Genomic DNA, 15,771 nt, shown 5'->3' on the forward strand with positions numbered 1-15,771 from the left:
ACATCCACAGCTGCTTTTGATGATGTATGGTTGGGCATTCGCACCTTTTTTTTACCCATTTTTCAGGAATTATGGGTGGATATTCACACCTTCTTGCAGCTGAACACCTCCTCTCCCACTTATGATCATGTGCGGTTTGATTTTAGAAATTTTTACTTTCATGTTTTCTAGCAATTATTGATGGACATTCACACCTTCTTGCAGCTGAACACCTCCTCTCCCACTTATGATCATGCGCGGTTTGATATTAGAAATTTTTACTTTCATGTTTTCTAGCAATTATTGATGGACATTCAGACCTTCTTTGCAGCTGAACACCTCCGCTCCCGCTTTTGATCATACATTGTCGGGCATTCATAACTTGTCTTACCAGATTTTTACAAACTTTAGTCGAACATTCACACCTTCTTGCAGCTGAACACCTCCGCTCCCGCTTTTGATGGTGTAAAGTCGGGCTTTCGAGCCTTTTCTTACCCGGTTTTTAGAAATTATGGTTGGATATTCAGACCTTGCAGCCGAACACCTCCGCTCCCTCTTTTGATCATACATTGTCGGGCATTCGCACCTTGTCTTACCCGCTTTTTACAAACTATAGTCAGACATTCACACGTTGCAGCTGAACCACCTCCGCTCCCTGTTTTGATCATGTATGGAGTGGCAATACTACCTTTTCTTACCCATTTGTGAGTAATTATGGCTGGACATTCACACCTACTTGCAGTCGAACAGCTCTGCTCCTGCTTTTGATTTTGTTTGGTTGGATATTCGAACCTTTTCTTAACTGCTTTTTACAAACTTTGGTCGGACGTTCACACCTTCTTGCAACCGAACACCTCCGCTTCCGCTTTTGATGGTATATATTCGGGAATTCGAACATTATCTTACCCGTTTTTTACAAACCATGGTCGGACTTTCACACCTTCTTGTAGCCGAACAACTCCCCTCCCGCTATTGATTGTGTACAGTCGTGTAGTTTAACCTTTTCTTACCCGCTTTTTACCAACTATGGTCGGACATTCACACCGTCTACAGCGGAACACCTCCGCTTCCGCTTTTGATGGTGTATAGTCGGGCATTCGAACCTTTTCTTACCCGCTTTTTACAAACTATGGTCGGACATTCAAACCTTCTTGTAGCCGAAAAGCTCCGCTCCCTCTTTTGATCATACATTGTCGGGCATTTGCACCTTTTCTTACCCGCTTTTTACAAACCATGGTCGGACTGTCACACCTTCTTGTAGCCGAACACATCTGCTCCCGCTATTGATTGTGTACAGTCGGGTTTTTTTAACCTTTTCTTACCCGCTTTTTACCAACTCTGGTCGGACATTCACACCTTCTTACAGCGGAACACCTCCGCTCCCTCTTTTGATGGTGTATGTTCGGGCATTCGAACCTTTTCTTACCCGCTTTTTACAAACTATGCTCGGACATTCAAACCTTCTTATAGCCGAACACATCCACTCCTGCTTTTGATGATGTGTGGTTGGGCATTCGAACCCACTTCTTGCCCGCTTTTCATTAATTATGGGTGGACATTCACACCTTGTCGCAGCCAAACACCTCCGCTCCCTGTTTTGATGGTGTATGGTTGGACATTCGCACCTTTTCTCACCCGCTTTTTGCAAACTATGGTCAGCAATTCACAGCTTCCTCTCCACCATACTTGTATGGTGGGATATTCACACCCACTTGCATCCGAAGACCTCCGCCCCCACTTTTGTTGATATTTAGTCGGTCATTCGCACCTTACCCGCTTTTGGCAAACTATGGCCTTCTTGCAGCCAAACACCTCTGATCTCGCTTTTGATGATGTAAGGTTGGGCATTCAGACCTTGCTTCCCCTGCTTTTCACCAAATATAGTCGGACATTCACACCTTCTTGCAGCCGAACACTTCCGCTCCACCTTTTAGTGTTCTATCACACCTTTTTTTCACCGCATTTTATAGATTATGGTTGGAAATTCTCAACCACTCTCATCCGAAGACCTCTCCTCCCGCTTTTGTTAATATATTTGAACTTTAGTCGGACATTCACACCTTCTTGCAGCTGAACCACCTCCGCTCCCTGTTTTGATCATGTATGGTCTGGCAATACTACTTTTTCTTACCCGTTTGTGAGTAATTATGGCTGGACATTCACACCTACTTTCAGCAGAACACCACCTCTCTCGCTTTTGATGATGTATGGACCGGCATTCTTACCTTTTCTAACACATTTTTCAGTAATTATGGTCGGAGATTCACACCTACTCACAGACAAACAACTCCGCTCCCGCATTTGATGGTGTATAGTCGGGCATTCTCACCCTTTCTCATCAGCTTTTTGCAAATTATGATCTGACATTAACACCTGCTTTTGATGATGTATGGTTGGGTATTCGCACCTTTTTTTTACCCATTTTTCAGCAATTATGGGTGGACATTCACACCTTCTTGCAGCTGAACACCTCCTCTCCCACTTATGATCATGTGCGGTTTGATTTTCGAAATTTTTACTTTATTTTTTTCTAGCAATTATTGATGGACATTCAGACCTTCTTGCAGCTGAACACCTCCGCTCCCGCTTTTGATCATACATTGTCGGGCATTCGCACCTTGTCTTACCAGATTTTTACAAACTTTAGTCGAACATTCACACCTTCTTGCAGCTGAACACCTCCGCTCCCTCTTTTGATTATACATTGTCGGGCATTCGCACCTTGTCTTACCCGCTTTTTACAAACTATAGTCAGACATTCACACGTTGCAGCTGAACCACCTCCGCTCCCTGTTTTGATCATGTATGGTCTGGCAATACTACCTTTTCTTACCCGATTGTGAGTAATTATGGCTGGACATTCACACCTACTTTCAGCAGAACACCACCTCTCTCGCTTTTGATGATGTATGGACCGGCATTCTTACCTTTTCTAACACATTTTTCAGCAATTATGGTCGCAGATTCACACCTACTCACAGACAAACAACTCCGCTCCCGCATTTGATGGTGTATAGTCGGGCATTCTCACCCTTTCTCATCAGCTTTTTGCAAATCATGATCTGACATCCACACCTACTTGCAGTCGAAGAGTTCTGCTCCCGCTTTTGATTATGTTTGGTTGGATATTCGAACCTTTTCTTAACTGCTTTTTACAAACTTTGGTTGGACGTTCACACCTTCTTGTAGCCGAACACATCCACAGCTGCTTTTGATGATGTATGGTTGGGCATTCGCACCTTTTTTTTACCCATTTTTCAGGAATTATGGGTGGATATTCACACCTTCTTGCAGCTGAACACCTCCTCTCCCACTTATGATCATGTGTGGTTTGATTTTAGAAATTTTTACTTTCATGTTTTCTAGCAATTATTGATGGACATTCAGACCTGCTTGCAGATGAACACCTCCGCTCCCGCTTTTGATCATACATTGTCGGACATTCATACCTTGTCTTACCAGATTTTTACAAACTTTAGTCGAACATTCACACCTTCTTGCAGCTGAACACCTCCGCTCCCGCTTTTGATGGTGTAAAGTCGGGCTTTCGAGCCTTTTCTTACCCGGTTTTTAGAAATTATGGTTGGATATTCAGACCTTGCAGCCGAACACCTCCGCTCCCACTTTTGATCATACATTGTCGGGCATTCGCACCTTGTCTTACCCGCTTTTTACAAACTATAGTCAGACATTCACACGTTGCAGCTGAACCACCTCCGCTCCCTGTTTTGATCATGTATGGAGTGGCAATACTACCTTTTCTTACCCGTTTGTGAGTAATTATGGCTGGACATTCACACCTACTTGCAGTCGAACAGCTCTGCTCCTGCTTTTGATTTTGTTTGGTTGGATATTCGAACCTTTTCTTAACTGCTTTTTACAAACTTTGGTCGGACGTTCACACCTTCTTGCAACCGAACACCTCCGCTTCCGCTTTTGATGGTATATATTCGGGAATTCGAACCTTTTCTTACCCGTTTTTTACAAACCATGGTCGGACTTTCACACCTTCTTGTAGCCGAACAACTCCACTCCCGCTATTGATTGTGTACAGTCGTGTAGTTTAACCTTTTCTTACCCGCTTTTTAACAACTATGGTCAGACATTCACACCGTCTACAGCGGAACACCTCCGCTTCCGCTTTTGATGGTGTATAGTCGGGCATTCGAACCTTTTCTTACCCGCTTTTTACAAACTATGGTCGGACATTCAAACCTTCTTGTAGCCGAAAAGCTCCGCTCCCTCTTTTGATCATACATTGTCGGGCATTTGCACCTTTTCTTACCCGCTTTTTACAAACCATGGTCGGACTGTCACACCTTCTTGTAGCCGAACACATCTGCTCCCGCTATTGATTGTGTACAGTCGGGTTTTTTAACCTTTTCTTACCCGCTTTTTACCAACTCTGGTCGGACATTCACACCTTCTTACAGCGGAACACCTCCGCTCCCTCTTTTGATGGTGTATGTTCGGGCATTCGAACCTTTTCTTACCCGCTTTTTACAAATTATGCTCGGACATTCAAACCTTTTTATAGCCGAACACATCCACTCCTGCTTTTGATGATGAGTGGTTGGGCATTCGAACCTACTTCTTGCCCGCTTTTCATTAATTATGGGTGGACATTCACACCTTGTCGCAGCCAAACACCTCCGCTCCCTGTTTTGATGGTGTATGGTTGGACATTCGCACCTTTTCTCACCCGCTTTTTGCAAACTATGGTCAGCAATTCACAGCTTCCTCTCCACCATACTTGTATGGTGGGATATTCACACCCACTTGCATCCGAAGACCTCCGCCCCCACTTTTGTTGATATTTAGTCGGTCATTCGCACCTTACCCGCTTTTGGCAAACTATGGCCTTCTTGCAGCCAAACACCTCTGATCTCACTTTTGATGATGTAAGGTTGGGCATTCAGACCTTGCTTCACCTGCTTTTCACCAAATATAGTCGGACATTCAAACCTTCTTGCAGCCGAACACTTCCGCTCCACCTTTTAGTGTTCTATCACACCTTTTTTTCACCGCATTTTATAGATTATGGTTGGAAATTCTCAACCAATCTATCCGAAGACCTCTCCTCCCGCTTTTGTTAATATATTTGAACTTTAGTCAGACATTCACACCTTCTTGCAGCTGAACCACCTCCGCTCCCTGTTTTGATCATGTATGGTCTGGCAATACTACTTTTTTTTACCCGTTTGTGAGTAATTATGGCTGGACATTCACACCTACTTTCAGCAGAACACCACCTCTCTCGCTTTTGATGATGTATGGACCGGCATTCTTACCTTTTCTAACACATTTTTCAGCAATTATGGTCGGAGGATCACACCTACTCACAGACAAACAACTCCGCTCCCGCATTTGATGGTGTATAGTCGGGCATTCTCACCCTTTCTCATCAGCTTTTTGCAAATTATGATCTGACATTAACACCTGCTTTTGATGATGTATGGTTGGGTATTCGCACCTTTTTTTTACCCATTTTTAAGGAATTATGGGTGGACATTCACACCTTCTTGCAGCTGAACACCTCCTCTCCCACTTATGATCGTGTGCGGTTTGATTTTCGAAATTTTTACTTTAATTTTTTCTAGCAATTATTGATGGACATTCAGACCTTCTTGCAGCTGAACATCTCCGCTCCCGCTTTTGATCATACATTGTCGGACATTCATACCTTGTCTTACCAGATTTTTACAAACTTTAGTCGAACATTCACACCTTCTTGCAGCTGAACACCTCCGCTCCCACTTTTGATGGTGTAAAGTCGGGCTTTTGAGCCTTTTCTTACCCGGTTTTTAGAAATTATGGTTAGACATTCAGACCTTGCAGCCGAACACCTCCGCTCCCTCTTTTGATTATACATTGTCGGGCATTCGCTCCTTGTCTTACCCGCTTTTTACAAACTATAGTCAGACATTCACACGTTGCAGCTGAACACCTCCGCTCCCGCTTTTGATGGTGTAAAGTCGGGCTTTTGAGCCTTTTCTTACCCGGTTTTTAGAAATTATGGTTTGACATTCAGACCTTGCAGCCGAACACCTCCGCTCCCTCTTTTGATTATACATTGTCGGGCATTCGCACCTTGTCTTACCCGCTTTTTACAAACTATAGTCAGACATTCACACGTTGCAGCTGAACCACCTCCGCTCCCTGTTTTGATCATGTATGGTCTGGCAATACTACCTTTTCTTACCCGTTTGTGAGTAATTATGGCTGGACATTCACACCTACTTTCAGCAGAACACCACCTCTCTCGCTTTTGATGATGTATGGACCGGCATTCTTACCTTTTCTAACACATTTTTCAGCAATTATGGTCGCAGATTCACACCTACTCACAGACAAACAACTCCGCTACCGCATTTGATGGTGTATAGTCGGGCATTCTCACCCTTTCTCATCAGCTTTTTGCAAATCATGATCTGACATTCACACCTACTTGCAGTCGAAAAGCTCTGCTCCCGCTTTTGATTATGTTTGGTTGGATATTCGAACCTTTTCTTAACTACTTTTTACAAACTTTGTTCGGAGGTTCACGTCTTCTTGAAGCCGAAAACCTCCGCTCCCTCTTTTGATCATACATTGTTGGGCATTCGCACCTTGTCTTACGCGCTTTTTACAAACTTTAGTCAGAAATTCACACCTTGCAGCTGAACCACCTCCGCTCCCTGTTTTGATCATGTATTGTCTGGCAATACTACCATTTCTTACCCATTTGTGAGTAATCTTCTAAAAGGTCATACCTGTCATTTTTTCCATTGAAACCATAAATATTTAAGAGGTTAAAGTCTTGCCCCATAAAATTCAAGTGTGCTAAAAGTGCCCGTCCGTCTCGCACCAGAACATGCGGATTTTTAATTAGAATGGCCACACCATCATTTTTAATTTGATTTGAGCCACTCCATATCGATAAATTGGGCCACATTTCCTCCCATTGTCTATGGTTTTTCAAAAAAGGTAGTCCACATTCTTGTATTAAAAACACATCTGATTTTATGGAGTCTAAGAAGGATATAATACTCTGGGCTCTTGTCTTTGATTTCACACTTCTCACATTTAGTGTTGAGAAGGTGAGAACCATTAAAAGGATAAAGGAAAGTAGGTATGTCATTTTCGTTTTTCTAAGTTATCAAAACAAATTACACACTCAGGTTATTTCTTGGGAAACTAGCTCTCCTTTTCGGACTCTCGTGTTGGCCTCTGATGCAATGTTGCATTTAACTTTGAGTCCCTGGGGGTTGATTGCAGAGCTAAAGGGAATCAGAGGACAACTCAGATGCCGTCCTCCTCGGCTGTTGACCTTCGGGGAGGTGAGTACCTTCACTAGACTCACCTGTCTGCTCTTCCTCCTCATTTAGCTTAGCTCCACCCTCTGCCTGTGAATTCTCACAGACTTCAGCACTGAGTGGTGAGGCCTCTACAGGCCCCTCTCCTTTTTGCTCCTCACTTCCAATCCAAGCTTTTAGCGGGAAGTTTGAATTTATTGGGTCAACCTCTTCACTTTGTTCACCAACTGCCACCTCTGGTCCTTCTCTTTGTTGGCTTGACTGTGGCTTTACCGTCTTTAATTTGTTGGCAAAAGCTTTAGGGCAATCTCAGAAGAGGTGATTTAATTATCCACAGAGATTACATTTCCTGCCATTTGGACACTCTCCAAAAGTGTCCCCAATTTCTCTGCACTTCCCACATATCACCTTGGTACAAGCCTCAACCAGGTGCCCATGCTCACCACACTTGCGGCAGAGCTTGGGCTGCCCCTGGTACTGGATGTAACCTCGGTTTTCGAGGTGGCCAGAGTGTCACTTTGCATCTCCGCCCACCCGCTGCACTGAGCACTCTTCAGCCCTTTTAAATGGTATAACTTTGCACTCCCGCACGCTCCAGCGAGCACCATTCAAGCAACAACTTTGCACTCCAGCTTCAAACATCGGCACAGTCGCAACAAGTAAGGCAACTCTACTCAGAGAAGTCACTCTGCACAGTAACAAGATTTCTTTTGCACAGACAGAAAGGGCTTCACCCGCAAAGGTAAAGCCTGCCAAAAATAGCAACAACTCATTAGTGCTGCTCTCCACGGAAGTCTTTAGTAAAAGGCGAAAGACTTGTACATTATGAAGAGAAACCAGAGTACGATTATCTGTCACTGCGGGAGCAGGGCATCAGGCTAGTTGGCATAGCCACCTTCCCCATGGTGAGCTTTGCTTGGTTGAGACGCTTGCTCCCCCTCCTTGCTCCTCGGCTGACCAAGTAGGAAAAATCGGGCCCTATTCGATGGCTGCCTTGTCTTTTACTCTGTGCAAAAGACAAGGCAGCCACAAACACCACGGGAACACCGTATTGAGGCTTTGTTCTGACCGCTCATTCAGTGTCGCGTTTCTTTCAAGCAATTCTCCCGGTTAGCCCGCACTCGGCTCGCCCCCAGAGCTGTGTTAAAGTCTACTTCGCATTCACTCTCTTTTCTCAGCAGACTAAAAGAAAGTTTCATCTTGGGCTCCCTGAAACTTCCATCCTGCACCACTGTTTGCTTTTTCACAAGAGCAGAGAAGAGCGCACCGTTCCCAGCGGCACTGCAGTACCGGGTCGATGCTTGGAGTGAACGGAGCAAGCTCCTTTTTCAACTCCTATTGCTAAAAATCCATTTAATATGTAGTCCTCGTACAAAGGCCATATCAGATATTAAACTGATAAGAACAGGTACTACACTTGATCTTAGCCAAAAGGCCGAGAAGCGATAACTGTCCACTGGTTCACGTCCGAGGGCCCTTCCTGGCACAATGCACACTTGTAGCGGTGTTCTTTTTATGGCCATAGGTGGCCAGAGTGTCACTTTGCACCTCCGCCCACCCGCTGCACTGAGCACTCTTCAGCCCTTTTAAATGGTATAACTTTGCACTCCCGCACGCTCCAGCAAGCACCATCCAAGCAACAACGTTGCACTCCAGCTTCAAACATCGGCACAGTCGCAACAAGTAAGGCGACTCTACTCAGAGAAGTCACTCTGCACAGTAACAAGATTTCTTTTGCACAGACGGAAAGGGCTTCACCCGCAAAGGTAAAGCCTGCCAAAAATAGAAACAACTCATTAGTGCTGCTTTCCACGGAAGTCTTTAGTAAAAGGCGAAAGACTTGTACGTTATGAAGAGAAACCAGAGTACGATTATCCGTCACTGCGGGAGCAGGGCATCAGGCTAGTTGGCATAGCCACCTTCCCCATGGTGAGCTTTGCTTGGTTGAGACGCTTGCTCCCCCTCCATGATCCTCGACTGACCAAGTAGGAAAAATCGGGCCCTATTCGATGGCTGCCTTGTCTTTTACTCTGTGCAAAAGACAAGGCAGCCACAAACACCACGGGAACACTGTATTGAGGCTTTGTTCTGACCGCTCATTCAGTGTCGCGTTTCTTTCAAGTAATTCTCCCGGTTAGCCCGCACTCGGCTTGCCCCCAGAGCTGTGTTAAAGTCTACTTCGCATTCACTCTCTTTTCTCAGCAGACTAAAAGAAAGTTTCATCTTGGGCTCCCTGAAACTTCCATCCTGCACCACTGTTTGCTTTTTCACAAGAGCAGAGAAGAGCGCACCGTTCCCAGCGGCACTGCAGTACCGAGTCGATGCTTGGAGTGAACGGAGCAAGCTCCTTTTTCAACTCCTATTGCTAAAAATCAATTTAATATGTAGTCCTCGTACAAAGGCCATATCAGATATTAAACTGATAAGAACAGGTACTACACTTGATCTTAGCCAAAAGGCCGAGAAGTGATATCTGTCCACTGGTTCACGTCCAAGGGCCCTTCCTGGCACAATGCGCACTTGTAGCGGTGTTCTTTTTATGGCCATAGGTGGCCAGAGTGTCACTTTGCACCTCCGCCCACCCGCTGCACTGAGCACTCTTCAGCCCTTTTAAATGGTATAACTTTGCACTCCCGCACGCTCCAGCAAGCACCATCGGCACAGTTGCAACAAGTAAGGCGACTCTACTCAGAGAAGTTACTCTGCACAGTAACAAGATTTCTTTTGCACAGACGGAAAGGGCTTCACCCGCAAAGGTAAAGCCTGCCAAAAATAGAAACAACTCATTAGTGCTGCTTTCCACGGAAGTCTTTAGTAAAAGGCGAAAGACTTGTACGTTATGAAGAGAAACCAGAGTACGATTATCCATCACTGCGGGAGCAGGGCATCAGGCTAGTTGGCATAGCCACCTTCCCCATGGTGAGCTTTGCTTGGTTGAGACGCTTGCTCCCCCCCTTGCTCCTCGGCTGACCAAGTAGGAACAATCGGGCCCTATTCGATGGCTGCCTTGTCTTTTACTCTGTGCAAAAGACAAGGCAGCAACAAAAACACCACGGGAAAACCGTATTGAGGCTTTGTTCTGACCGCTCATTCGGTGTCGCGTTTCTTTCAAGCAATTCTCCCGGTTAGCCCACACTCGGCTCGCTCCTAGAGCCGTGTTAAAGTCTACTTCTCATTCATTCTTGTTTCTCAGCAGACTCTTGGGATTTTATCTATAAAATGAATTCCTTCACTCAAACTATGTTAAAACTGCTTTGTCCTTCATATTTACCATGTCTAGAAAGATTTAAACAAAAAAAACAACGTTGTACTTTGCAGTAAAAGACAGAGCATATCTAAAGTTTCATGAATCCGAGAATAAGCTTACTTTCATGAGTTCTTCACGATTTGGGATTTTGCTATAAAATGAATTCCTTCACTCAAACTAAATCGCTAATCTGTTACATGTAAGGCAGATGTCAAATTCACCGAAATAGGATCTAAGGGTATTCGGCCAATCGAGCTGTAGCAGCTTCGGTAAAAGAGTATAAGTTGAAGAGTTTGTGAATAAAGGTGTGCGCACACATAGTGAGCTGTAGGAAAATAGGCAGGGAGCAATGCCGGCTGGGGTATATGTTCTTGTATGTTGTCTGACTGTTTGATTTGAATGTGTTGTGTAAGTGTCCCGTTGAATGTTACATGTTTGGGCTTTGACACGCTTCACTGTGGTTGTTAACTGTGTGGTGTGTCCTGAAATGTTATATGTTTGGGCTGTGTGACATGCTTAATGCTTGTCAGTAGCTACCCCCTTATTCATATATAGCAACTGACAACATAAGAAGTCCGGACATACTTTGATAGTAGTTGTAGAAGTATCCTTATTGATAATAGATAAACTAATTCATAGTGATAGAACAGTAGATGAACAGGTGCCTGCACATGTCTCACGAAAATAAAATGGGTGTATGATTGCTGACGGCAGAGCAATACTGCCAAACTTATGAGTTCTTGTGGCAAACTTGATTCAGTGTCTTGACGTGTATACGCTGTTTCGCTGACTTGATTGTCACAAGAAACAAAGTGTGTTTGATAAGATCCGACCATTTTATTACGGGAGGATCAGTATCAGTATTCGGCTGCAAGTAGGTGTGAATGTCCAACCATAATTTGTAAAAAGCGGGTAAGAAAAGGTTCTCATGCCCGACTATACATTAACAAAAGCGGGAGGAGAGGTCTTCGGATGAGAGTGGGTGAGAATTTCCAACCATAATCTATAAAATGCGGTGAAGAAAAAGGTGTGAATGCTACATAGAACACTCAAAAGTGGAGCGGAAGTGTTCGGCTGCAAGAAGGTGTGAATGTCCGACTATATTTGGTGAAAAGTAGGTGAAGCAAGGTCTGAATGCCCAACCTTACATCATCAAAAGCGAGATCAGGTGTTTGGCTGCAAGAAGGGTAAAAGCGGGTAAGGTGCGAATGACCGACTAAATATCAACAAAAGTGGGGGCGGAGGTCTTCGGATGCAAGTGGGTGTGAATATCCCACCATACAAGTATGGTGGAGAGGAAGCTGTGAATGGCCGACCATAGTAAAAAGCGGGTGAGAAAAGGTGCGAATGTCCACCATTATACACCATCAAAACAGGGAGCGGAGGTGTTTGGCTGCGACAAGGTGTGAATGTCCACCCATAATTAATGAAAAGCGGGCAACAAGTAGGTTTGAATGCCCAACCATACATCATCAAAATAAGGAGCGGAGGTGTTCCGTTGTAAGAAGTTATGAATGTCCGACCATAGTTGGTAAAAAGCGGGTAAGAAAAGGTTAAAATACCCGACTGTACACAATCAATAGCGGGAGCGGAGTTGTTCGGCTACTAAAAGGTGTGAAAGTCCGACCAAGTTTTGTAAAAAGCGGGTAAGAAAAGGTTCGAATGCCCGACAATTTATGATCAAAAGAGGGAGCGGAGTTGTTCAGCTGCAAGAAGGTCTGAATGTCCATCAATAATTGCTAGAAAAAATTAAAGTAAAAATTTTGAAAATCAAACCGCATATGATCATAAGTGGGAGAGGAGGTGTTCAGCTGCAAGAAGGTGTGAATGTCCACCCATAATTACTGAAAAATGGGTAAAAAAAAGGTGCGAATACCCAACCATACATCATCAAAAGCAGCTGTGGATGTGTTCGGCTACAAGAAGGTTTGAACGTCCAACCAAAGTTTGTAAAAAGCAGTTAAGAAAAGTTTCGAATATCAAACCAAACATAATCAAAAGCGGGAGCAGAACTGTTCGACTGCAAGTAAGTGTGAATGTCAGATCATAATTTGCAAAACAACAACTATACACCATCAAATGCGGGAGCGGAGTTGTTCGTCTGTTAGTAGGTGTGAATCTCCGACCATAATTGCTGAAAAATGTGTTAGAAAAGGTAAGAATGCCGGTCCATACATCATCAAAAGCGAGAGAGGTGGTGTTCTGCTGAAAGTAGGTGTGAATGTCCAGCCATAATTACTCACAAACAGGTAAGAAAATGTAGTATTGCCAGATCATACATGATCAAAACAGGGAGCGGAGGTGGTTCAGCTGCAAGAAGGTGTGAATGTCCGACTAAAGTTCAAATATATTCACAAAAGCGGGAGGAGAGGTCTTCGAATGAGAGTGGTTGAGAATTTCCAACCATAATCCATAAAATGCGGTGAAAAAAAGGTGTGATAGAACACTAAAAGGTGGAGCAGACGTGTTCCGCTGTAAGAAGGTGTGAATGTCCGACCATAGTTTGTAAAAAGCGGGTAAGAAAAGGTTAAAATACCCGACTGTACACCACCAATAGCGGGAGCAGGGTTGTTCGGGTACAAGAAGGTGTGAAAGTCCACCCATGGTTTTTAAAAAGCGGGTAACAAAAGGTTCGAATGCCCGAATATATACTATCAAAAGCGGAAGCGGAGGTGTTCGGCTGCAAGAAGGTGTGAACGTCCGACCAAAGTTTGTAAAAAGCAGTTAAGAAAAGGTTCGAATATCCAACCAAACAAAATCAAAAGCGGGAGCAGAGCTGTTCGACTGCAAGTAGGTGTGAATGTCCAGCCATAATTACTCACAACCGGGTAAGAAAAGGTAGTATTGCCAGACCATACATAATCAAAACAGGGAGCAGAGGTGGTTCAGCTGCAACGTGTGAATGTCTGACTATAGTTTGCAAAAAGCGGGTAAGACAAGGTGCGAATAACCGACAATGTATGATCAAAAGAGGGAGCGGAGGTGTTCGGCTGCAAGGTCTGAATGTCCAACCATAATTTCTAAAAACCAGGTAAGAAAAGGCTCGAAAGCCCGACTATACACCATCAAAAGCGGAAGCGGAGGTGTTCGGCTTCAAGAAGACGTGTACCTCCGAACAAAGTTTGTAAAAAGCAGTTAAGAAAAGGTTCGAATATCCAACCAAACATAATCAAAAGCGGGAGCAGAGCTGTTCGACTGCAAGTAGGTGTGAATGTCAGATCATAATTTGCAAAAAGCTGATGAGAAAGGGTGAGAATGCCCGACTATACACCATCAAATGCGGTAGCGGAGTTGTTCGGCTTTGAGTAGGTGTGAATGTCCAGCCAAAATTACTCACAAACGGGTAAGAAAAGGTAGTATTGCCAGACCATACATGATCAAAACAGGGAGCGGAGGTGGTTCAGCTGCAAGAAGGTCTGAATGTCCGACTAAAGTTTGTAAAAAGCGCGTAAGACAAGGTGCGAATGCCAGACAATGTATGATCAAAAGAGGGAGCGGAGGTGTTAGGTTGCAAGAAGGTCTGAATGTCCAACCATAATTTGTAAAAACCGGGAAGAAAAGGCTCGAAAGCCCTACTATACACCATCAAAAGCGCGAGCAGAGGGGTTCAGCTGCAAGAAGGTCTGAATGTCCATCAATAATTTCTTTAAAACATGAAAGAAAATTTTCGAATATCAAACCGCACATGATCATAAGCGGGAGAGGATGTTTTCAGCTGCAAGACGGTGTGAATGTCCACCCATAATTCCTGAAAAATGGGTAAAAAAAGGTGCGAATGCCCAACCATACATTATCAAAAGCAGCTGTGAATATCAGATCATAATTTGCAAAAAGCTGATGAGAAAGAGTGAGAATGCCCGACTATACACCATCAAATGCGGGAACGGAGGTGTTCGGCTCTGAGTAGGTGGGAATGTCCGACCATAATTGCTGAAAAATGTGTTAGAAAAGGTAAGAATGCCGGTCCATACATCATCAAAAGCGAGAGAGGTGGTGTTCTGCTGAAAGTAGGTGTGAATGTCCAGCCATAATTACTCACAAACGGGTAAGAAAAGGTAGTATTGCCAGACCATACATAATCAAAACAGGGAGCGGAGGTGATTCAGCTGCAAGAAGGTCTGAATGTCCGAGCATAGTTTGTAAAAAGCGGGTAAGAAAAGGTTTGAATGCCCGAAAATACACCATCAAAAGAGGGAGCGGACGTGTTCCGCTGTAAGAAGGTGTGAATGTCCGACCAGAGCTGGTAAAAAGCGGGTAAGAAAAGGTTAAAAAACCCAACTGTACACAATCGATAGCGGGAGCAGATGTGGTCGGCTACAAGAAGTTGTGACAGTCCGACCATGGTTTTATAAAAAGCGGGTAAGAAAGGGTGCGAATGCCCGACAATGTATGATCAAAAGAGGCAGCGGAGGCTTTCGGCTACAAGAAGGTTTGAATGTCCGACCATAGTTTGTAAAAAGCGGGTAAGAAAAGGTTCGCATGCCCGACTATACACCATCAAAAGCGGAAGCGGAGGTGTTCCGCTGTAAGACGGTGTGAATGTCCGACCATAGTTGGTAAAAAGCGGGTAAGAAAAGGTTAAACTACCCGACTGTACACAATAAATAGCGGGAGTGGAGTTGTTCGGCTGCAAGAAGGTGTGAACGTCCGACCAAAGTTTGTAAAAAGCAGTTAAGAAAAGGTTCGAATATCCAACCAAACAAAATCAAAAGCGGGAGCAGAGCTGTTCGACTGCAAGTAGGTGTGAATGTCCAGCCATAATTACTCACAACCGGGTAAGAAAAGGTAGTATTGCCAGACCATACATAATCAAAACAGGGAGCAGAGGTGGTTCAGCTGCAACGTGTGAATGTCTGACTATAGTTTGTAAAAAGCGGGTAAGACAAGGTTCGAATATCCAACCAAACATAATCAAAAGCGGGAGCAGAGCTGTTCGACTGCAAGTAGGTGTGAATGTCAGATCATAATTTGCAAAAAGCTGATGAGAAAGGGTGAGAATGCCCGACTATACACCATCAAATGCGGTAGCGGAGTTGTTCGGCTTTGAGTAGGTGTGAATGTCCAGCCAAAATTACTCACAAACGGGTAAGAAAAGGTAGTATTGCCAGACCATACATGATCAAAACAGGGAGCGGAGGTGGTTCAGCTGCAAGAAGGTCTGAATGTCCGACTAAAGTTTGTAAAAAGCGCGTAAGACAAGGTGCGAATGCCAGACAATGTATGATCAAAAGAGGGAGCGGAGGTGTTAGG

At 44.3% G+C, this 15,771-nt stretch overlaps 5 non-coding genes across 5 annotated transcripts; all 5 read right to left on the reverse strand.

Annotated features, from left to right (window-relative positions):
• Nucleotides 1-8,005: 8,005 nt before the first annotated feature.
• On the reverse strand, nt 8,006-8,119 carry LOC140308268 (U5 spliceosomal RNA). The gene has a single exon (XR_011916230.1). It is a non-coding gene; the product is annotated as a U5 spliceosomal RNA (small nuclear RNA).
• A 411-nt stretch (nt 8,120-8,530) lies between these two features.
• Nucleotides 8,531-8,721, reverse strand: LOC140307889 (U2 spliceosomal RNA). Its single transcript, XR_011915913.1, has one exon. It is a non-coding gene; the product is annotated as a U2 spliceosomal RNA (small nuclear RNA).
• A 308-nt stretch (nt 8,722-9,029) lies between these two features.
• LOC140308116 (U5 spliceosomal RNA) lies at nt 9,030-9,143 on the reverse strand. Its single transcript, XR_011916091.1, has one exon. It is a non-coding gene; the product is annotated as a U5 spliceosomal RNA (small nuclear RNA).
• A 411-nt stretch (nt 9,144-9,554) lies between these two features.
• On the reverse strand, nt 9,555-9,745 carry LOC140307964 (U2 spliceosomal RNA). The gene has a single exon (XR_011915982.1). It is a non-coding gene; the product is annotated as a U2 spliceosomal RNA (small nuclear RNA).
• Nucleotides 9,746-10,019: 274 nt separating this feature from the next.
• LOC140308118 (U5 spliceosomal RNA) lies at nt 10,020-10,133 on the reverse strand. Its single transcript, XR_011916093.1, has one exon. It is a non-coding gene; the product is annotated as a U5 spliceosomal RNA (small nuclear RNA).
• Between the last annotated feature and the right edge of the window lie 5,638 nt (nt 10,134-15,771).

Source organism: Leuresthes tenuis, unplaced genomic scaffold (genome assembly GCF_036924035.1).
Source record: "Leuresthes tenuis unplaced genomic scaffold, fLeuTen1.0.hap1 SCAF_5, whole genome shotgun sequence".
Taxonomy (NCBI): Eukaryota; Metazoa; Chordata; class Actinopteri; order Atheriniformes; family Atherinopsidae; genus Leuresthes; species Leuresthes tenuis.